The sequence below is a fragment of the Coenobita brevimanus genome, chromosome 37 (assembly GCF_032717465.1).
Source record: "Coenobita brevimanus isolate Jiangsu-jjx chromosome 37, ASM3271746v2, whole genome shotgun sequence".
NCBI classification, from domain to species: domain Eukaryota; kingdom Metazoa; phylum Arthropoda; class Malacostraca; order Decapoda; family Coenobitidae; genus Coenobita; species Coenobita brevimanus.
In genome coordinates this window covers 11,122,791-11,147,912 of record NC_136990.1, presented here as the reverse complement: position 1 = coordinate 11,147,912, position 25,122 = coordinate 11,122,791, and positions in this window count along the sequence as shown.

The following is a 25,122-nucleotide window of genomic DNA, read 5'->3' as shown; positions in this document are numbered from 1 at the left end:
AGTAGTAGTGCTAGTAGTTACAGTAGTCAGTCACTCAGTCAAAAGATCAATCTGCTTTGATTCATAACTTACAAAGAACTAGAATATTACACAGAAAATAAGAGACCACATGAAAGAGTTCCTGTAGATGAAGAGGGAAAAAGCTTAACAAATATTTCCCGGTCATTCTAATTGCTGTTCGGTCCTATAAAAAAATATAAACAAATTATAACAGTTATAAAAAGTCAATATAAATAACTAGGAGACAATTGTATCAATATAAATCACTCTGTACATAAAACATATCTTAATACTACTAAAATTATCTGCTTATATTTTAAAGTTTAGTAAAATATAAACACATATATTTTTTAATAACCGAATAGAGGATGGAAAAACAAACGAATTAAAAAATAATCATAAATAAACATATACATATATATGCTGCATGTACATACCGGTGTGAGGAATGGTCGTGTAATTTTTGCGCGTTGTTAAGGAAGGGCGCCTCTGTTAATGGCGGTAATCATTGTAAATGGTGGTAGAAAAGAGTGGTGTTGGTCGTACTGATTGATGTGTTTAGCAGAGGTAATGCCAATCAATGGTGCTGTTGATGATAATAGTGAATAGTTGTGGTAGTCGTATGTTGTTGTTTGTGGTGTTAATATTAATGAATGTAGTTGCCGGCAGTGGTAGTGGTGGATGTTGTTGTTGGCAGCGGAAGTATTGATGATTATCTTTAGTGATGTGAGTGCTGATGAATGTTGTTATTGATGATGACATTGTTGATGATGGCTGATAGTTGCTGTTGCTGCTGCTTACCCATGGAATGTGGCGGTGGACAGTACGTAGGAGGACTGCTGGGTCTCACTGAACGAGCTATATATATATATATATATATATATATATATATATATATATCGTTTTCGTTTTCGTTTTTGAAGACTCCACATGACTACATGCTTCAGCCTTGGTCAGCTAATGGCGGCTCTACATGCTGCTCGATCTCTGGCAACTTCCCTATTTAGTCCCTTAACCCTGAGGTCAATGTCAATGACCTCGTCCCAGGTCTTTTTCCGTCTACCTCTCACCACCCTGCCCCCAGCATTAACGCTTTTCATTTTCTGCACTCAGTTACCATCCCTCATCCTCTCCACATGCCTAGACCATCTCAATCTACTTCTCCTTAACACAACACGAATACACTCCAGTCCCATCCTACCTCTCAGCTCTTCCATCGTAAACCTAGTCCCCCCAGGCCTTGCACTCAAGGACGCACTGCACATCCACTTAATCATTGCCATTTCTGTAGTTTGGGCCTGCGAATATCCTCTTCCTTTACTGCCCAGGTCTCACTGCCATATAGCAGTACACTCCAAACACATGCCACATACAGTGATCTCTTAGCACGAAGGGAGAGCCCCCTCATTGTCAGCAGAGGCAACAGCTCCTTAAACTTTAGCCAACCACTCCTCACCCTAGACACAGAGCTAGCTCCAGCCCCACCTCCAGTACATAACATGTCTCCCAAATAACAAAATTCTTTCACACACTCAAGAAACTCACCAGCAAGTTCAATCCTTTCATGCCTGACAATCTCCACATGCTATCCCTGACACACCGTGAACATGAAGTAAGCATTAACTCACTGTCAACCTCTAACATCGCTACATCTCTTATGCACCCACTTATCACAAACACTGCACAAGATGGAATTACTTCCCACGCCCTTGTGACAAATTGCACATGACCACTCTCCCTCTTCTTTGGCAATATCACCCCCGGCCGTAGATACCGTCATTTTTGTTTTATCTGCATTTAATCTTAAGTCCCTCTGCCCCAAACCATCTTTCCACTTCCGAAATCTTTCCTCTGCCTCCTTTTCACTGTCTGCAACTGACATCAAATCATCAGCATATAATGTCTCCCATGGGGGTCCGTTTCTGAAGTCACTTGAATGGGCTTCAAGTACCATGATAAACATAGGGGCTCAAGACTGACCTCTGATGCACAAAAACATTCACGGAAAACTCATCACGCAAATCTCCATTCACCCTTACCTGGGTGTGAGCACCCACATACATGGCCATAACGACTCTCACTCCTCGATATCAAGCTTTCTCATTGCCAACCTCACCACCTTACTAGGGATTCTGTCAAAGGCCTTCTCCAAATCAGCAAAAACAAAGTACAGTTCCCTCTTCTTTCCAGTATATTTTTCCTGAAGCTGTTGAACAATGGATATGGCATCAGTGGTCTCATTGCCTGGCATAAAACCAAACTGCATCTCATCCACTTACCCAATGTAGAGATACCATATGATCTCAACACTGAGTGACAAGCCAAATGGTTTCCTGCACCCAGGAAACTATTTACAATGCTGGGTGGTAACCATATAACCGGGGTTTCTGGCAGGGTTAAGTGTCCCCCAGATTCCCCTATCCAAAATCACTTAATCATGGCAGTCGTTTCAGAGAGCCTCAGAGGGCCCAATACCTGCCCAGGGCCCCAACCAAATGGGCAGATTCGCGTGGCCATGTGGAATGTGAGAGGTGTGAATGAGGAGAGCAAGAAGGTGGAAGTGGTGAATGTGTTCAGGATTGCGAGATATGCCGTGATGGCATTGTGTGAAGCGTTGTTGTTTGTTTGTTTGATATTTGTCCCAGTTTCCTGGGACACGGGCAAACTGAGAGCCCGTCAGAGGTGCGCACGACTTGCGCAAACTTGCTCTAGCGAGGTGGAGGATAATCCTTTACTGTAGTAATCAATATATTTAATGGAGCACGGGCAACAACGGCTGCAGCGTCCATAAAGACGTCACCAGATCGGGCAAGGGGCGAGTCCAGCTCAGACCTGAGCATGATGGTGGCTGGGCAGTCCAGAAGATAATGAAGAAGGGGCTCCTCACAGCTGGACAAGCAATGGGCACATGGGTCTGGTTCCATACCCACAATTTGCTTGTAACAGAGAAACCCAAGACGCAATCTTCGAAGCCGGACTACAATATAATTAGGTAGATCTGGGGGGGGCAGCAGGAGAGAATAGGACGTGGCAGCAGCATACCATTTTGCAGAGCAAGAGCCCTCCGTGACCCAGAGCTGATGGTCCTCTAGGGATAGTCTTCCTATGGTGGCAGTGAGAGTGTGGATGAGGTGCGAGGGACTAGGGCGTAGTGGAAATGTGATGTCTGGAAGATCACAAGCTGAGCGCGCAGCGTGATCAGCACGCTCGTTGCCACCGATTCCCACATGTCCCGGGAGCCAGTGCAGGTTAATCGTTGCTCCCCTATGGACAAGAAGTGATGCGAATGTATGGATCGCTGTTAGGAGGAAGACGTTGTCATGCAGCGAGAAAGATCGTAATCTCTGAATCGAGGAAAGAGAGTCTGTGTGGATTATGACTCGGTTGCGACGATGGTGGTGAGCATGGCGCAAAGCACCCAGGATGGCCGCAAGTTCCGCCTGAAAAGCGGATACACCTGAGGAGAGTCGCCAAGCTTCCACTACTTGCCCCGAGACAAAGGCCACTCCAGCTGCGCCATTAGGGGAAACAGAGCCATCAGTGTAATAGATGGCTGAGTCTGGTGAGGCCAGAGCTGCCACCCTACTGAGACCCTCCTGGCGAAGGAGTGCTGGTATTGAGGAGCGAGGTTTGGCCTCCGATGGACAAATTATATTAAAAGGGGAGGATCCCATGGCGGTGGATCAACATATCCGGAAAAGGGGGAGTCAGGGTCTTGAGCAGAGGCTCGCCGCAGCTCCCAGGCCATGGATGACAGCGGCCGTGGTGCGAGCCCAGTCACGCTGAAGGGCCGGCTCGGGTGGGCGGCCGAGAAGGCGTTTTAGGAGGGCAGTGACGGGCAGGTGAGGCAGGCACTGGATCATCTTCAGTGTGACGACTGCCGCCCGCAACATAATGCGATGGGCCAGAGACGGCACCCCGCCCTCCATACGCAGATTTACAATCCGGGTCCAACGTGGAGCACCCAGCATGATGCGGAGTGCATCGTTCTGGATGACCTCCAGAGATCGAGACACTGGTGGAGTGTAGACAGATGGCACTGTAGTCCACCAGAGATCGGATGGCGTGAATATAAAAGGTCCGGAGGACAGAAAATGATGCCCCCAAACTCCGCCTGGAGAGGTATCTGAGAGCAGCCATGCGGGTGGAAGCACGTTCCCTCAGATACCGTACATGGCAAGCAAAGGTGAGGCCCCCATCTAGCCAAACCCCCAGATACTGGTGGACGGTGACCATGGAGAGCTGATGACCTCCAAGCAGCAGTGGAAAGTCGGGGGGGCGGAGGCCAAAAGGCAGACACTTCGTCTTAGCAAAGTTGATTTTAAGGCCTAACTCGTTGCACTTTGCGTGTAACCGAGAAAGGGCCAAGTCCGCCTGTTGAAAACAGTCTCTCCGTGTAAACACGAGGGCCAGATCGTCAGCGTAACAGAGAAGAGTTTGTGTGAAGCGAAGATGAAAGGGTGTGAAGTGGAGGAGTGGGAGGGTGTGAAATGTGTAAAATCGGGAATGATTGGGCGAGTAATATGCAAGGAAGGAGTTGCTTTTTTTCATGAATGAGGTGTGGCAGAGTGGAATGAGAGACTACAGATGTGTCAGCTTGAGGTGTATGTATGTCAAGTTAAAGTCTGAGGTGAAAGTGGCAGTACTTCTATGCACTGTGTGAGGACAGGAGTGAGAAAGACAGGTTTTGTGATGAGCTGGGTGAAGTAGTGGGAGAAATGCCCAGGAGCTATAAAGTGATCGTAATGGGGGATATGAATGGAAGAGTAGGCACTGGTCCTGAGGATGACATAATGGGTTGTTATGGAGTACCAGGAGAAAATGATAATGGGAAGAGACTAAAGAATATGTGTCAGGAGAGAAGGTTTTGCATTTGTAACTCGTATTTCAAACACAGAGATGCACATAAATATACATGGTGTGGAGGGAACGGGGATCGTGTTGAAAGAAGCCTGATTGATTACGTGCTCGTAGAGAGGTCGTTGATGGGAATGGCTGCTGATACGAGGGCCGTGAGAGGACGATGTGGAGGTTTGTCAGATCATATGATTGTGGTATGCATGATCAAGCTGAGAGGAGTGAGGTGGAGCAGGAGAGAGAGGAGCAGCCAGGGAGAAAGACTGAAACTTCAGAAGCTGAGGATCAAAGAAATGGCAGATGATTACAGGATCAAAGTAGAGCAGTCAGTGAATTGGAATGAAATGGATTTGGACAGCCTGTGGAATGCATATAAGGATTCCTTAGTTTGGAATGCTAAAGCGGTGTGTGGTGTGGCAAGAGTAACAACAAGGATGAAAGGTACGGCACTGTGGGATGAGGAGGTTAACCGTAGAATGCTTACGTCGGGTTAATTTCCCTGTTCGGCGATTTATTTATTTGCTATTTTGTTATGATAAGAGCTTTGGAGCTGTCCTTCCCTATACCTTCAATCCACCCTACCCCCTACCTACATAGGTAGTGGTGTGGTTTCATCTCGCATTTATCACCATGATATTTGGGTTTAAAGTGTTTTTTACCCAACAAAAGCATTTGTGTTGCATTTTTTTTTTGTGTGTTTTCCTTTTCTTCCAGGTGTATAATAAGTTTCTGATTAAATCAAAGAGACTAAAGGGTGAAAACAATCTAAAAGAGTCTAAATTAATAAAAAAGGTGTTTCACAGGTATAATGTGGATTAAGTGTTTTTTACCAGACAAAAGCATTTGTTACATTTTTTTATTTTATTTTTTTTTTCAGGTGTATAATTGGTGTATGATTATATCAAAGAGACTAAAGTGTACAGAGACTAAAATAGACTAAACTGAAAGAAAATGTCGAAAAAAAAAAAATCTCCCGCCGAAAGCAGTACTGTGAGGATAATAACGTAAGCATTCTAGGGTTATGAGAGCAGTGGAGGAAAAGAGGAAGAAGTGGCTAAAGTGGTTATAGGACAGGGGTTCATTTGAAATAATAACTGAATATGTTGAGGGCAAGAAGCACGTAAAGAGACTAGTTAAGAGGAAAAAGGAGGTAAATGATGATCTAGGAAGAAACGTGAATGCGAACTACTCTGAAAATAGGAAGTTATTCTGGAATGAGATGCGGAAATGTAGAAGTGAAGGCAGAAAGAAATGTGATGGTGTGAAGGATGCAGGTGGTAGATTATTAACCCATGGGGATAAAGTAAGGACCAGATGGAAAGAATGTTTTGAAAGCCTGATGAATGGGAATAGAGAGAGCAGAGCAGCTGTAAACAAGATTGGTTTTGGGGGTGTGCAGAGAAGGAATGCAGTGCCAGGAGACGTGACACTCGCACAGGTGAAGTGCGCTGTGAAACGGCTGAAAAATGGGAAAGCACCTGGAGTTGATGAGGTGTATGCAGAGATGCTTAAGTGTAGTGGAGAGAGTGGGATGAAGAGCTTGTTGGAGATATGTAAGAAGGCATGAATGAGTGAATTTGTGCCTGCAGAGTGGAAAAAGGCTGTGATTGTACCCCTGTACAAAAATAAAGGTGAGCGAAGTGAGTGCAAGAATTATCGTGGCATAAGTTTATTGAGTGTGGTAGGGAAGGTACATGGAAGAATTATTATAGAGAAAGTAAGACATATATCAGAAGTCCTAGTGAGTGATGAACAGGGTGGCTTAAGGAGTGGCAGAGGATGTGTGGATCAAATACTTGCAGTGAGACAGATAGTAGAGAAAGCTTGTGAGAAGGACCATAAGGTGTTTATGCCATTCATGGATCTGGAAAAGGCATAGCCTATGACAAAGTGGACAGAGAAGGATTGTGGAAAGTTTTGTGCATGTATGGTGTAAATGTTAAGCTGCTAGGTGCCGTCAAGAGTTTTTATGATGGTAGTGAAGCATGTGTAAGGGTTAATGGGCATCTAAGTGAATGGTTCACGATCGATGTGGACGCGCGACAGGGTTGTGTGATGTCCCCATGATTGTTCATTATACTGTATATATGGATGGGGTGAGGAGAGAAGTAAAAACACGAGTAATGGAGAGAGGGATGGCTTTGGTAATGAATGGTGATGGATGGAATATCACAAATTTGTTGTATGCTGATGATGCAATACTGCTCGCAAGTACCAGACAAGAACTTGGTAGGCTAGTGCAGAGTTTTGCTGACGTCTGTGAGCGTCGTGCCTTGAGAGTAAATGTAGAAAAGAGTAAAGTGATGGTTACTGAGAGAGAAGGTGACTCCCAGTGCAATGTTATAGGGAATGGTGAGAGACTGAAATTGGTGAGAGAGTTCAAATACCTGGGTACAGTGACAGAAAAGAGAGGAAAATGCGCAAAAGAAGTAGAAAGTAGAGTGACACAAGGAAGAAAAGTAGCTGGTGCAACGAGGGCCTTGATAAGAAACTGAGGCTTGAGTGCTGCAGCTACACGAGGCTTACATGAAGGAGTGTTAGTGCCAACTTTAACACATGGATGTGAGACTATGGTGTGGCATGATAATGAAAAGTCAAGAGTAAGAGCAGTGGAGATGGGACTGCTGAGGAATGTATGTGAAGTACAGAGGGAGGATAGGATACGAAATAATGTGATTCGTGAAAGATGCAGAGTGAGGAAGTCGGTGGACACCGAAATCGATGAGAGTGTACCATGATGGTATGGTCATGTGGAGAGAGTGGATAACAATATAGTGGTGAAAAAGACATATCTGAGCGAATTCGAAGGAGGGAGGAGGCGAGGTACGCCAAGGAGACGGTGGAGAGATATGGTGGATGAGTGTTTGGGGATTAGAGGGTTGGAAGTCGGTGAGGTTAGGTTCGTTCGTTCTTTTAAAGATTTCCTGCACCTATAGTGCAGGCCGGGCCATACATTAGCCCGGTCAGTAGGGTTGGGACTGACTTAAAAAATAGTAAGGGGAAAGACAAGGCCTGGGGATTGCCCACCACACACGCCCTGTCGTCTGGCTGGCTTTGTGGTGTGTGTGGTGAGGCTAGGGAACTGACAGGAGATCGAGCTGGCTGGATGAATGTTGTAGGGAGAAGTGCATGATCAGGGATTTGGCATCCTTTTTTTAATGTGGTAGTGTCCGGATTGACTCAATCGGATACGATTATGTGAAGCTACAGAACGTAGTGAATGTTTTTGACGTATCCGATAAAACCAGGATTCCGGGGGCTTGAATGATGAGAGAATGGAAGTGTGGCCCATTGGACTTGGCAAATTTGGGCTGTCTGGACATTGCTATTCCTTACCCTGCCCTAGGGTGGGACAGGAGGTCCGGATGATGATGATGATGATGATGATGATAATAATGATTATATATATATATATATATATATATATATATATATATATATATATATATATATATATATATATATATATATATATATATATGTATGTATGTATATTTGGTAGCAGGTACTCCTGTTGACAAATCTGATTGAAAAATGCAGCAGTTGGTGCATTTATGAACTTCCAAATACTTTCAGCTTTCCTGACCGCAGACTTTTGCCCCTGGTTTAATACTATTATACTTCTCCTATTGGTTGTTAATATGATTCCATCATCCAAGTTAAGTGTATATATATCCTCTCATTGTGCCATTACTGTGTCACTTGATAATGTACATAGCGTATGAAACGTGATTACAAGAACTAACCTTCTCTACGTGTTTACCAATGCCTTTTGGTAGAAGTATAGTAGTATTAAACCCGGAGCAAAAATCTGCCGTCAGGAAAGTTGAAGTATTTGGAAGAAGATCATAAATGCAGAAGTTTCTGTTTTCTTTTTTTTTGTCAGATTTGACTAAAGGAAAACCTGCTGCTGAAATATATGAACTTTAAGCAACATGATACGGTAGTCCGTAATGTTGGATTCACCGAGGATTATAGGTGAAGGCTTACCGAGTGCCAGTTGGATAAAAAAAAATTGGTTTAGAATCATTTCAGTGAGACCTCTACGATGCTAAATAAAGGTGGAATGAATGTGACCTTCTTCAAGAGACTAGAGATAATATCAAGTAGGCCCTTCAGGAAGAACTACATCATCATCAACATGTTGTTGATAGCAGGACCAGCAAAAAACTAATCTGCTTTAACAAGAGCCAACTAAAAAACCCGGACACTACTACTGACTATGTGAACCTTACAAACACGATCCTGCCGAAGGACCAATAGGAGTTCCTTAGCTTAGGCCTAAAATGTCATGTCTTCTCTAAGTCACGTCCATGGTCAAAACGTTTAGAAATTGAGATTCTCCTAGATGACATCCACCAACTCACTAGGAAAAGAAAGGTGGATACAGACGAAGGCCTCCAAGCTGAACTGCACAGACAGGCAAGGACAAGTAGAGGAAACAACCGCAGCAAGATACTTGAGAGAAGGCACATAGAGGAAGCCAAGAAACTGAGAGAGGACCCGGGAATCACTATCTGCCGTGCTCATAAAGCTGACAACTGTCCTGATCCCTACAGACGACTGTCTTTTGAAGATGGACACCATCCTCAACGATGACACAAAATTTGTGCATATTGTACCCCGATGGAGAATATAAAAATGGAATATAACAAGGCCGTCGATGCCATCAATGCCTGAGCAGGAGGGCTGAAACTAACAAAACTTGCAGGAGACTATGGTTTGGACTATTGTTACGGCAATGTATGAACACACAGGCTAGAGAACCCACTCAGACCCATAATCAGTCAAATACCCATGCCAGCATACAAGGTCTCCAAAAAGTTATTGTTGTTGTTGTTGTTCCCTAGGTAGTCTGGCTGAACAGCCCCGAGTCCCTAAGGAAGGCCATGGCTGAGACCGTGCTTTCCCACAGAGCTCTCAAGGAGTGTATGTTGTTGTTGACATAGGTGATTGTGTGCAATGCAGTCTTCCATAATGTGCTTAATAGTAGGGAATGCTGTGTTACATTCTGGACAGGCATCAGCAACGGAGTCATACAACCTCTTCTGGTAACTTTAGAGGGCTCGATGATGCCCACATCTCAGAAGTTAAGCTAGCTACTGATGCCCTTTGTCCCTGGTGACTACAGCCTGTCCTCTGCTATTGACTCGTTGACCTCCGCAACAACTCCACTCCTGAAGACGTGGTTGCATCCCCGGATGTAGAAAGGTTATTTACGAATTTCCCCGTCGACCGCATAGCAACGTATATACTGAATAAGAATTTATACAAAAAATTATGTTGCCAAGCTTGACCTACCAAAGAAGGATCTAAAAACCTTGGTGGAAACCTGCACGAAGGAGGCTCCTTTCGTCTGTCCCCGTGGAAGGATGTTCAGGCAGAAGGATGGATCTGCTATGGGCCCCCCTTAGGAATCCTCTTTGCCAACTTCTTTATGGGGTTGGTTGAAAGAGAATTTTTCAGCATCACCAACAAACCCTACATAAATGCAGGTACTTCGACATCCTCGTTATGAGTAGAGTACCAGCCTGAAGTGAGAAACTGTAGATCTCTGGGCTCAGATTTACTACTGAATCCTATGTCGATGGCAACTTCCCCTTCCTGTATGTGGGTGTCCAGTGGAGCCCCGGCCGATTCTACACAAGTGTATACATAAAACAGACAAACCCTGGATTATGCCTCAGTGGAAAAAGCAAGTGCCCGCAATGGTACAAGGACTCCACCGCCGGGCCTGCGTCAGGTGGGCCCTGACAGACTCAAGTGGTTTAGGCGCCACTCACTAAGAGATAAAACAGATGTGCTCAGGTCCTTGTGAAAATCGGGTATTTCAACGGAGATGTCTACAGGGTGGTAAAAAGTGAAATAGAACAATGGTACCAACAAACCGAAAATAGACCAAACCAGGATGGGCAAAGAATAAAATTATATTACAAAGCCCATATGCCTTCCGAATATAAAACAGAAGAAAGAATAATGAAAAAACTGTCCTGTATGAGACAGCCCTAGCATGTATTCAATATGGATGGTGGGTGTTAGCGCTGAAATGGTGACATGTGGATATGTAGGAGAACTACTGGGCCCCAAAGAGGACTACTGGGACTTGGGGATAGGCCCTGAAGCCTTTGGCCAGAGTCGGACACGTAAAAAAATGTTAAACCAACCGGATCCCGAGACACCCTCGACTTGGTCATTTACTGTAAAAACAAGTAAACTAAAACCTACTTTTGAAAAATGACCCGACGAGACAAACATCGAACCTTGAAAAAGAGTCATTTTGTATATGAATGTACTTTCAAACAAGGGAACTGTCAGTCCCTCCCCTCTACATGTATAGGTATTCAACGACCAAGCTTAGTCGAAAAATTTCAATTCACCTGCAGAATGGAGGTTAATTATCTGGGTGAGTCATGAACTTATTATGCACACTGAATAAACATTGCCATATCAAATATTCCTGTGTCACGAAAATCAGCAGTAAATTATAAACTATTGAAAGACACCAGTACATTCCCAAACACTGCACCTTATCGGAAATGTTTATATAGTATTCAGGTGACTTTTGCATGGAAGCGTATAGCCTCCACCGGAAAGATTTCTATCCTGGGAAAAAAAAAAACACAAAGACATATTTTACTGTGACAGCGCCTTTAATGATTGATTCCAGTGCAATACTAGTCACGTAAATTAATGCAGACAATTAACATCTGTTGTACATATGTAGCTGAGCCTTTTTTGTGCATGTGTGTGTGTGTGTGTGTGTGTGTGTGTGTGTGTGAGAGAGAGAGAGAGAGAGAGAGAGAGAGAGAGAGAGAGAGAGAGAGAGAGAGAGAGTGTGTGTGTGTGTGTGTGTGTGTGTGTGTGTGTGTGTGTATGCAAAGTTGCTCATGTTTTGGTGCTCCAAGGTTGGTCGCTAGATGGATAAGACCCATTACCTCCATGGACTGATTTCCTCTATTTACATATCATCCACGGACCTATTATCTCATCTGGAGCTCTTCCAATCGTGAGCACATTTACTCCTTACACTTATTCCCCCATGACCCTATTTGCCCTCATCCACTTTCCTAGTTACATATCCACTCTTCCAGGGTAGTAAGCAGGTATCTAGGCTTGTCCTCTTGGAAACCAAAGATCTGCTCATCCACCCACAAAGGCCACCCGCCCATAAAGTTTACCCATCCACCACTCATGCATGCAACCCACACCAACACTCCACCCTGCCTTATCTACTAGCCCACCCCACCCCACGCAACCCACCTTACGAATCCCACCCCAACTCACACCACCTACTCATCCACCCTACTCCACACCAACGATCCATCCACATCACTCGGCTCATGTTTTTTTTCTTTCCTTCGGGTACACTTAATCATCCAGTCACATTGCCAACGTGAGGGTAAGTTCAGCGAGACATGATTTGGCACCATCACACCTTCGCTCAGGAGTAGATGACAGAATTCTGCTAATCAAACCATAAAATCATCCGGAAAGTCGTCCTTTGACATTAAACCTAATTATACCTAACTAACTTAGGCCTAAACTTTGGCTTGCTTACCATAATACCTTTTTTTGGTTAGGGGGACGACGAAGGTGCGACGTTGTTGAGTCTTTTCTCAAGGCATTCATTAAAACGTTGCCAATGTTCCTGGATGACTAAGTGTACTCGAGGGAAAAAACTACCCTAGGTCCACACCCACCACGAACACTTCAGCCACACCACTTACCTCATCCACCACACCCACCCACTTCACTCGCCATGTCCACCCACCCTATCCATCCTACCCAGTCACCTACCCACCCCACCTGGCTCACCCACCCACCCACTCCATAAAGTCCATCTGTCCACCCTTCCTGCCAATCATTTTTTTTTTCTTTTTTTCAGAACAGACATATTTTCGATGGAAGCTATATTTTACCATGAAAAAGTAATTTGAATCCTACAGAGTGACAGCAGTGCGAGTATAAGTGGTTGGGGAATGGCTGGGAGAAGGAGAGATGAGAGGAGGGAGGAAGAGATCAGTAGGGCGGAAATAGTGGAAGCAATGAAGAAGATCAAGTTGGGAAAGGCTCCAGGAATTGATGGAGTGTGTGGTGAAATGCTTAGGTATGGGGGTGAGATTGTTGTGGAATGGATATGGAAGTTGTGTAGATTGGCTTGGGAAGAGGGAAGGGTTCCAGAGGACTGGAAATCAGGTATAATTGTTCCTTTATACAAAGGAAAAGGGGAGAGAGAAGTATGTGGTAACCATAGGGGTATTTGCCTTCTTAGTGTGATTGGTAAAATATATGGTAGAATACTCATTGATAGGGTTAGGCATATGACAGAGGAGCTAGTTGGAGAAGAACAAGGGGGATTTAGGAAGGAAAAAGGGTGTGTAGATCAGATATTTGTTCTAAGATGTTTAGTGGAGAAGTATCTAGAGAAGGGAAAGAAGGTGTATGCTGCCTTCATGGACTTGGAGATAGCTTATGACAGAATAGATAGACAAGGTATGTGGAAGGTTTTGAGAATATATGGAGTGGAGGGGAAATTGTTGAGTGCTGTGAAGAGTATGTACGAAGGAGCTAGGGCTACGGTGCGAGTGGATGGTGAGCTGAGTGAGTTCTTTGATGTCAGTGTGGGACTGAAACAGGGTTGTGTGATGTCTCCATGGCTGTTTAATATATATATGGATGGGGTTGTAAAGGAGGTGCAAGGTAGGGCAGTGGATGTGGGGGTGGCTCTAATGAATGAGGGTAAGATTGGGAAGATTCCGGTGTTGCTGTTTGCTGATGATACAATATTATTGAGTGAAGATGAATGGGAGTTGCAAGGTTTGGTGAATGAATATGGGACAGTGTGTAGGAAGAGGAATCTGAAAGTTTATGTAAACAAGAGTAAAGTTATGGTGTTTGAGAGGAATGAAGTCACAGAATGCACGGCGAGGTTGGATGGCAAGGATATGGAGAATGTGAGTGCATTCAAGTACTTTGGTAGTGTGATGAGTAAGGATGGACCTTTGGGGGATGAAGTGCGTGAAAGGGTACAGCAGGGAAGGAAGGTTGTTGGTTCACTGAAAGCAGTGATAAGAAATAGGGAGGTGAGTATGGAAGTTAAGAAGTCACTGCATGATAGTATTGTGATCCCTACCCTGACGTATGGAAGCGAGGCATGGACCTTGCGAGAGGGGAACAGGTCAAGAGTGAGAGCAGTGGAAATGAGTTACTTGAGAGGAGAGTGTGGAGTGACATGCAGGGACAGGCTGACGAATGAAGAAGTGAAAGAACGTTGTAGGGTGGATGTGGATGTGGTTGAAAAGATTAGGAGAAATACACTGAGGTGGTTTGTCCATGTGGAGAGAATGGAGAATGAAAGACTGACTAAGAGGGTGTATGTAGGTGAGGTGGAGGGAGGGAGAGGGAGGGGAAGACTGAGGATGAGGTGGAGGGATGGAGTTGAGAGGTATATGAGGGAGGGGGGAGTGAGTTGGGGGGAAGGTAGTCAAATGGTGGGTGACAGAGCGACTTGGAGGCGTTTTGTCTGCGGCCAACTTTTGCGGGATTAAGGCATCGGGCTATAGATAGACAGATAGATAGAATCCTACATAAACACTTCATGTGAGGTGCACTGTTTGGGAATGTATTGATGTCTTCCAAGAGTTTATAATTCGTTGTTGATTTTTTTAGCAATGCGGCGATATTTGATAGGGCAATGTGTATTCACTGCCCTTAATGAGTTCGTGACTCACCCAGATAATTACACATAATACAGTACAAGTGGAAGAACCTCTATCATTACTAGCATTTATGTTTGTGAATCTGTGTTTCTGTGTATGAGAACTTTTGCGGATGTGGATGGCTGTTTTTTTTCTTTCTTTGTGTGATGTGTGTTTGTGTTTGTTCTTGTGTTTGGATATGTCGTTTTGTCTGACTGTGCAGTAAATGTGTGTGCTTGTAAAGTTGTGTGTCTGTGTATGTTTTGCCCGTATTTATCTATAAATCAGTGTGCTTCTGTATAATTGTGTATTTCCATTTGTGTCCTTCTTCGTGTGAATTTCAGTTATGTTTATTGTTCAGTAATTGTTGTTTCTTCTTGTCTTTGTCTGTGCATCAGTTTGTGCGTATAATCATATTAGATTGTGAAGATATATGTTTTAGTGATGTTTGCGTGTATGTCTGTCAGTATCTGTATGTGAATTTTGTTACATCACTGGAATGACGTAAGCATATGTAGTATAATGATACATATGCTGCAGAATATGTAGTATAATAATACATTAACTGTATTCGCACTCACACTCTCACCTGCCTATCCTCCACTTGCATGGCACACTGCCACACATACGCAAGATACATGTTTGGTTGCTCGTTTATAGCCTCCTGTATTACGGAGCAGTTCCTCGAACTTGGAGAGGGAGGAAAGCAAGGCGGAAGACTCAGTACCGAGGAAGGGAAGACAGAAGGACCTGGGAGCCAACACTATGTTCAGTATCATGAAACATTCAGTAGGTTGATGGCTATAAAGGCCGTATATGTATTATTTAAGCACATTTGCAGTTTGCTGTTCTTATGGTATGATATGACGGCTTTTGTCTCACATGATTCATGCGTGTGTTCAGTAAAAATATTACTTACTAGTAAGTCTGATTCTTTTGACCAATAGTCCAGGAGCATTAGCTAAAAAGTGGAAGTACTTCATATCAAGCTGAAAATTTTGGGGAAGGTCAAGATAAATGCTGTATATAACACCAAAAGTCCCGGCAAATCCCATTTGAGGAAACTTCAAAATCCAAGAGCACGTCCAATATTGCCACCGATATCATAGACTTGCTTCAGGTCATCTTTGTCAAGCTGTCCATACACCTAGGTATCAGGAGCAAAAGGTGGATGAGTGCTGACAGGGTGAGTATATGAGCTCGAATGGAACTTGCAAAGGTATGACCACTAAGCATGTGAACAACAGATGTTCTGGCATATGCTGTCTCCCATAAGTCTGTTAAACCGCATCCATTCATAATATAGCCAATGCTACCTAAGTAGGACATGAGAAAATTGAACCCTACAAGGTGTACAATCACTTTACTGAGCTCAGGTTTTGCTGCTACTATTTCTACTGCTTTTATGCACAATGACTGGTCACATATTACTGGGGATACTTGAAGCATATTCATCTCACACTGATCCTGAGCAAAGCACAGGGCTGCGTAAATGGTGCTTAGATTTGACGGATCCAGACTGATAAATGGCAGAGTTTCAATGCTGGTTTGCTCAAATGTGCAGGTTGTCAATGCTAATTTCATGAACCCACTCCATAAAGGATAAAGTGACAATTTCAAAACAAACCCAATAGTCCACAGTGAATCTAGGGTGGCTGCTGACTTCACACAATGCAGATCTGAGTGAGGATGATTTAATGGCTTCAAGACAATACACTTCAGTCCAAGAACACTGGGTTTTGGTATGTCTTCAAGGTATTTTGTCCGAAGGATCCAACTTCATAAGCAAATGGTACATTGACTAGTCGTTTGATAGGTGGGCTTTCTACAGTTACATATGGTGTTATTCATGCAATGCCTCCCATGGTGTGGAATGTGCTGTGACCAGTGACTGTTGCCACGTTAAAAACATCTGTATCAAAGACAAACTGATTAAAAGGCTGCAGAGAATAGGATGGCTCCTCACTTGATTTTAGTGAATATTCAACAAGGTTTACTTCTCTGTAGTCATCAGCGAAACTCAGTTTGCTCAGTATGTCTGTGAGCTCACGTGAGGCATACTTGTGATGTACGTAGACTTATTCCAAGCAGCAGTGGTGAAACAAAGCATCTAGGCCTGCATACTACGATGATGGAATGGGCTTTTGCTGTGCGTCTCCTTTTTGTACCTGGAGAGCTTTTCCCTTTTCTTTCAATCAAGTTTTTCAGAAATCTTAGCAGTAGACAGGTATTACACCTTCACCATTATTTGTTCCTTCCTTCGTAAGGTATTCATCACAGTCACGCAGTCAAGTGAATATCATCTAGCAGGATTGCAGCAGCCATATCATTATTTCTGTCCTTTTCACTGACATGATGAATTACTCTGTCCTTCATCTAACTGTCCTGAAGAATCCTGTATGCTGAGGCACGGAAGCTTACAATGCTTGGCTATCCAGCGACAATTGTAATTGCTACACCATCTCCATAATGCTCTTTTAGTTTTTGCTTGAACCACTTTAAGGAATACCCTTCTTCTCCATATAAGAAATTCTTCATGTATTCCATAAGTTCTGGCACCGAATATTGGCATCCATCAGTGTTGTCCAGACATTCACAAAGCTTGCTGAATGCTTGCTTTTGAACTTCATCACCTGGTCTGCCACTCTTTAGCTGTCTTTACCTTTTTCTGGCGAAAATTTTGAGCTCGGGTTCTGTGATATTTGGCCTCTGCTGCTACTAATCGATGGCATGATGGACTCGATCTGCAACTACAGCTCCCCAGCTGTCGTTTCCCCCCTTTGCCTGCTCAATTACAGCTTCTCAGAATTCCAAAGTCTCCACTCTGCCTAACAGATTGTGTTATTTCTGGCAACCACATTTATTGGTCCTGGACAGAACAAACAGTTTTGTTTTATATCAGAGGCAGAAACACTTGACTGTAGCTGTGGTCCACACTCCCCTTGTGCATCAGAATGTTTTCTTTTCTCGCTTTTATGTGTCGTCTCTTGAGTCTAGTTCTTGGGGCACCGATCATGCACTCTTAGATGGGACATGCTTTCAGTGATGTTGTGAAGTCCATTACCTCGTTTAGTTGTGACAATAATCAGTAAAAAATAAAAATCACGGAGAGAGGTCATTGGTCAAGGATGTTATGGGTTATGCAGGAATGAAGTAGCCCAATTTTGGCTGTAATATGTCAAAGGTCAAGGTAACAGGTCACTGTAAATTATTCACCCAGAAACCAGTTGGTGATTGTGGGTGTTGCATTCTCTGGGAGTTCGTTCTTCTTACTGTTATAATACTATTCAACAAGTAGGCACCCTAAAAAACAACACAAAGGAGTAATGTTGGCAGGGAAGAGAGTCTGTGGGAAGAGGGGACCCTAAGAAGTAGAAAAATCTTCAGAGCTTTGTCCTAAGTGACGTTTTCTTTTAATAATAGAAAAATAACACCAATTACTTCCATTGCCATCATTGTAGTTCCCAAACAAGTAGTGCCAGGCACAATAAACCTCCCTCAATTGCAGTTATTTTATTGCTGTTAAATACCGTCTCGTTTCTGCCATTTGGCGTCAGTGCATAATTAAAGTCCAAGGTAATAGCGCAAATGTTTTAAAGTTATGCACTCTGAAAATCCGTGATCTTCCGTTTGACCTTTCAAGGTCACTGAAGGTCAAAGGTCATGCTGCCAAATGAAAGCCCATACGAGACTTCTAATATCTTCGTAATAGTAAATACCTCTATCTTCAATGAGTTTCAAGTTATAGCCCCCTGAATATGTGACACCTTGAGTTTGACCTTTCAAGACCATTCAAGGTCAAAGATCTTAGTGCCAAATGAAAGCCCATATTACGAGTTCCTGTATGTTCCATCAGTAAATATCGCAGTCTTGAATCTTTTTCAAGTTATAGGCATCTAGAAATCCGTGACCTTGATGTTGAACTTTTAGTGGCATTCGATTACCTCCAAATTTAATCACTCTCTTTGGGGACCTGGTGCCCACATGTCCTGGAAGTTTCATGTCATTTCATTCAACCGTTTTTCCATAATGTTGCTAACAAAGAAAGAAACAAACAAACTCGACCAAAAACAATATCTCGCCGGACTCCGTGTGGGTGAGGTAATTATTATATTCCAGACCCTAATTTGGGCAACCCATGTGCTGAAAGAAGGAAATAAGAAAGTTGTTCGTCGAGCACATGACCTGCTTTGGAACATGAAACGGTGTTGAGGGATAAAGAGAAGGGCATGATGAGCAATGGACTGGGTGGGAAGAGTTGAGAATTAGTAGGTGGTAAGACTGAAGCAGAAGAGTATACCCCATGAACATGTGGGATTATTGGTCTGAGTGAACTGAAGTTTATTTAACTGAATCTTCTGAGAGTGAATGTATATGGGTGAAAGGAGTAAAAAATTGGGCGTGGGAGACAAAGGATTTGGTGTAATGGGATGGAGTTGTGTTGAGTGGGTGGGGTTGTGCCATGTGTTTGTACAGTACAAAGCAATAAGAAAACGGACGTTGTATGAGTTGTGTTTTGAGAGCAGCGAAATATTATTTCAGAATTTTTTTTTGTTCACCAAGAAGAAAAACATGAGCAAGATAAGCTCGTGTTGTTTACAGATAGCCAACGTTTCACGATAAGCCACAAGTGATACACTGCATTCAAGATGGTACCATTAATTCTATATATATATATATATATATATATATATATATATATATATATATATATATATATATATATATATATAACATTAACTCCGACGTAAATTATTGTATATGCAATTTTAGTTAAAATAAATGTAATAGCCAATAACATATCACGCCATCTGGGGAGGAGGAATTTGAGGATAAGGTATAGTTGTGCGAGCACTGAAGTGTAGCTGAATGGCTGATGCTTCTGGCAGCATTCATTCAGAACCAGTACGATACTCGTTTTCGCACATAACGAGTGAGCTAACTTTGGGGATTATTATCCCTTAATTGACTTTGCTGCTGGCAAAATCAACAACAGATAAAACATTAAAAATGAATCAGGACCAGAGAATTACTCCGCAGTAATATGAATTCACATTGTTTTAATGCAAACGAAACACAAACTCATTGAAAAAACACTTTCTTTCACTGCAAACTGCATATTGTTATAGTGCATTAATGGTTTTGCAAATCATGAAATATAAAATTGAATTAGTTGACCTAGCATCCAGTGAAAACATTACTGTTCTGCCTTTAAGAGGTAAAAAATTAGCCGCTGAAAAGCGTGAAGACTATGCCAGGCAGTGTGACTCATTGTAATTTCCTGCTCATACACCAGCAGTAAACTTCCCTCGCTCCCCAGTTCGTAAGAACCACCCATTGCCTGTGCAGAAACTGAACAATTGAGCTTAAGGCTTCGTTCTCATGGAGTACTCTATTGCTGATCTTTCAGGCATAACAGGCCATTTCTCTTTATATATTTTTATTGAGTCGAAGAAGTCACCCACAGAAAATCCTGACACAATGGAATCACGACAATACAATGCTTTCATAAATATTATATTATGTGGGTCTTGGAATTATCAAATATGCTATCAGGAAACTCTTAGGATATGGGAAATGGATTGCGCAAACTGAGCTCCGGTTATGTTTTCCTACAGCACCACACCAACTCACTAATGTCTCATGCTTTGCTCCGCTCACCACTCTGTATGCATCAGCGCACACACACACACACACACACACACACACACACACACACACACACACACACACACACACACACTGGCCTCAACATGGGAAAAAATTATGGGCTAATTATTAGATACCACGGACTGCCAGCTGGATATATTTTACATCACTCCATCTTCATTAATAAGCCAAACATCACTAAATGCACTCGATACGATTCTCTCAAACTGACAGCTTTTTCCGACCAAGCTACTCCCTGCTATCAGTTCCAAACAATAGTTCAAAAATTTTTACTCGTCTGACATTACAAACAAAACCCTAATTCATATTCCTCCACCGAAATGATGTCCTTCAAAGTTTACATTCCTCATCACTGATCCATCATCCTCACTCGCCGTTTCTTACCATTCATTACCGATCCATATCCACCATCTGTTAACCCTTCACCTCTTTCACTGTGACGTGTAGGTGGAAATGACATACGGTACTACTGTATATGCCTGACGATAAGGAAAAACGGATAATTGAATAGTACTGATCACTGCATAATGCAATCTATCTATCTATTGCCAGACGCCTCAATCCCGTTCGGGGTGGCTACAAACAAATCGCCTCCACGTCGCCCTGTCCCTCGCCATTTCACTGCCCTGCTCCCAACTCACACCCCTCTCTCTAATATACCTCTCCACCCCATCCTTCCATCTCATCCTCGGCCTCCCCCTCCCTCTCCCCCCCTCCACCTCACTCACATGCGCTCTCTTCGTCAGTCTTTCACCCTCCATCCGCTCCACATGGCCAAACCACCTCAGTGTATTCCTCCTAACGCTCCTATCACATCCACATCCACACCACAACGCTCCTTAATCTTAATTTTTTCTGAGTCCTAGCAGTTCCCTCTTTATATATGTTTTCGAGCAGTTTTACAATGTTCTCATTCACTCCTTGTTCTCGTAATGAATTTATAATTGCTATGTGCTCCACTGAGTAGAAAGCTTTTTCGTAATCAACAAAACCTAAGCACAGTGGTTTATTATACTCTGTAGTTTTCTCAATTAGCTGATTCTCTGTGTGTAGATGATCAGTAGTCGAATACCCGCTTCGGAATCCTGCCTGTTCACGAGGTTGGTTTTCCTCCAGATTTGTAGTTATTCTGTTTGTAAGGACTTTAGTGAAGAGTTTGTAAATGACTGATAGCAAGCTAATGGGTCGATAGTTCCTAAGATCTTTTGAGTCGCCTTTTTTTGTAAAGTAAAATAACTATTGTATTACACCATGTTTTGGAAATTATCTTCCTTTTTATACATTGAGTAAATAAGTGAGCAAACTTCTACTCCTGCATCCAACAGTAAATCTGCTACTATTCCATCTCCCGGGGCTTTCCCTCTTTTCATATTTTTGAGAGAATTATTTACTTCGTCTGGTGTTACCTCAGGTATTGCACTTGTGCCAACTGAAAAGTTAGCTGTTGGTACTACTGTCTTTGATGCATACAGTTCTTTGTAAAATTCTTCAACTTTCTTCAACATCTTGTCTCTGCATTTAATGGCTTCATCGTTTTTGTCTTTTAGCGATGTAATTTGTTGCTTTCCTAGTGCTATTTTACTTCGGACCTGTTTCAGACTTTTTCCTTTTTTGATGGTTTCTTTGATCTGATCCAAGTTTCTCTTTCTTTTTTCTTCTCTTTGTCTTTTGTTGATAAGCTTATTTAATTCCGCTCGTTCTATTTCATCTTTCTTTGTTTTTACTTTCATTTCATTTCTTTTTTTCATAAGCTCGAGTGTCTTTTCTGAATACTTCTTGGCTTTGGTTGTATTGGGTTTTCCTACTTCCTCCACTGACTCTCTAAGCGCTTTTGTTAGTCTGTTATTCAGCTCATCAGTGTCACAGTCAGCATCTAGAGCTTGAAATCTGTTCCTTATATCCAACTGAAAGGCTGCTTTGTTTTCATTGACTTTTATTGAGCATATCTTTTTATTTTTAATCATCTTCTTTCTTTCACTTTTGAAACTGACTCTGGCTGTGCAACTCACCATTCTATGGCCTCTTCCGATATTTACTTTGTTGATAACTGTGACATTTGTGATCGTGTTATTCATATCTGCTATTATGAAATCGATTTCATTCTATGTTTCTCCATTTGGGCTTCTTCAGGTCCATTTTCTCCCTGTTCTTTTGTGAAAGAATGTGTTCATTATTCTCATGTTATACGTTACTGCAAAGTTTACCAACAGTTCTCCTCTTTCATCCCTTTTTCCCACTCCAAATTTTACCATTCACGCTTCTCCATTTTTTGATTTTCCAACTTTTGCATTGAAGTCTCCCATGAGTATAGTACAGTATAGGTGGTCTTTTCCTCTTCCATAATCTGGGAGATGTCATCATAGAATATTGCAGTTTCTTCATCTGGTTATTAATAATTCGTCCAGCTTTGTTCTGAATTTTGTTCAGTCGTTTTGGTGCAACACCTCCACATCCACTTCAGTATTCCAGGTGAGAGAGCTCATGACTCTTGTAAATTATATATATATATATATATATATATATATATATATATATATATATATATATATATATATATATATATATATATATATATATATATATATATATAATTTACACGAGTCATGAGCTCTCTCAGCTGGAATACTGAAGTGGATGTGGAGGTGTTGCACCAAAACAACTGAACAAAATTCAGAACAAAGCTGGAAGAATTATTACTAATCCTACAATTACAAGTGAACTACCTCCCCTGCAGGTAAGAAGAAATGTTACCTCCCTTGCATTATTATACAGAATATTTTTATTGCAAATGTTCAGACGAAGTTGTATCCATTGTGCTACCTCTCCATGGCTTCCACTGTGCTGCACTGGCATCTGATAGCGCTCATAACAAGACTGTCACACTGCCATATTGCAGATCTTCTGCCCATCAGAATATATTATTTCCCCAAACTACATTTCTTTGGAACTCATTTGCCTAGAATAGTTTCCTCCAAACTTCAACCAACAGCAGTGAAATCTAACTGTTACAGATTTCTTGAGAGTGGAAGAGACCAGTAATCTGGTGAGTGGATTATTATATTTTTTTTTAGTATGTTTTTCCTATGTTCATCGTCTGTGGGAAAAAAAAAATTGATGTATACTGAATATTGTGAAAAACTCAGACTAAAAAATTAAAAGAGATTTAATTCTGTGAATAATCAGTGAATGGTTAGAGTCACAAAGATTGATCAAAGGTCAAGATCGCTGGGTAAAGTCAATTAAAAAGCTTTAATACAAGCAGAACCTAAGCTGGAGAATGGTTATGGGTTTGGCAAGACTGAAGGAATCCAATGTCGACAGTAATAGCAGGACAAAGTTAATTATTCGACCTGGAAACCAGGTGGTGTGTGAGTGTTGCAATCTCTGAGCGTTCATTGATGCCATTATAACGCTATTGAAGATGTAATCACCCTCAAAAGAGAAACACAGTGGAGTACTGTTGGTAAGGATGAGAGTTTGTGGGATGTGGGTAACCAAAGGGGCAGGGTGAGGGGACTAGGGACCCCCTCCTCTGTTTTTTTAGTTCCTAAAAAGAGACAGGCCAGAGAAAGGGACGGGGGATGGAGTTATCCCCGTACCCTGAAGATTGGGTCTATGAATGTGCGTGGATGTAGTACAATTGAGGCTAAAAGGGAGGAGATTGGGAGAATGTTTGTGAGAAGAAAGTTGGATGTGTTAGCTTTGAGTGAAACGAAGATGAAAGGGAAGGGGGAATATATGTTTGGAAGTGTGAATGGAAGATTGTCAGGTGTTGATAGAGGAAGGGCAAGAGAAGGTGTGGCCTTGTTAGTGAGTCCGGAAGTGCAGCAGTGTGTGACTGAATGGAAGGAGGTGTCATCGAGACTGATGTGGGTGAAAGCGAAATTTGAACGTGAGTTGTGGGTGTTTGTGAGTGCATATGGGCCTGGTAGTGAAAAGGATGAACAAGAGAGGGAGTCTTTCTGGAATGATGTTGATGAGTGTCTGCAGAGTTTTGGAGCGAATGTGAATGTGGTAATGATGGGAGATCTGAATGCTAGAGTGGGAAATGTAGCAGTTGAAGGCGTAGTTGGTATGCATGGTGTGCCTGGAAGAAATGAAAATGGGGAACGAATGATAGCGATGTGTGTTGAGCGAGAGATGGTGATTGGGAATACGCTGTTTGAGAAGAAAGATATTTATAAGTATACATGGGTGAGACAGGAGGGTGGAAGGGTTGTTGATAGAGCCTTGATGGACTATGTGGTTGTGTCTAGGAATGTAATAGGAAGATTGTTGGATGTGAGAGTTCTGAGAGGGGGAGGGTGGAGGTATGTCTGACCACTACCTGGTGGAGGGAAAGTTAAGAGTAGGTAAGAGATGGGTGAGAGCTAGGAGGGTTAGGTGTGGCAGGGAGGTTTTGAAAGTGAGTGAGTTGGATAAAAGAGAGAAAAAGATAGAGTATCAGGAGAAATTGAAAGATGAGTGGAACGCAGTGAAAGATCGGGAAAATGGCAGCGTGGAGGAGGAATGGCAGTTGTTTAAGAGTGCTGTGGTGGAGCATGCAGAAGAGGTGTGTGGTGTGAGACGTGTGGGTGGTGGTGTAAGAAAAGGAAGTGAATGGTGGTGCGAGGAAGTAAGTATGGCTGTGGCTGAGAAGAGACGTGCATATGAAGTGTGGCTGCAGAGGAAGGATGAGATGTCATATGAAAGGTATAAGGAAAAGAGGAATAGAGCGAGAAGGGCTGTGCGTGATGCTAAAGTGGCAGCAGATGAGAGGTGGGGTAGGCGGCTGACAGAGAATTTTCAACAGAATAAGAAAATGTTTTGGAAGGAGGTGAAAAGGGTGCGAAAGGGAGAGTCTGGGAAGGAAGAACGAGTAAAAGCAGAGGATGGAAGGATGTTAATTGAGATGGAT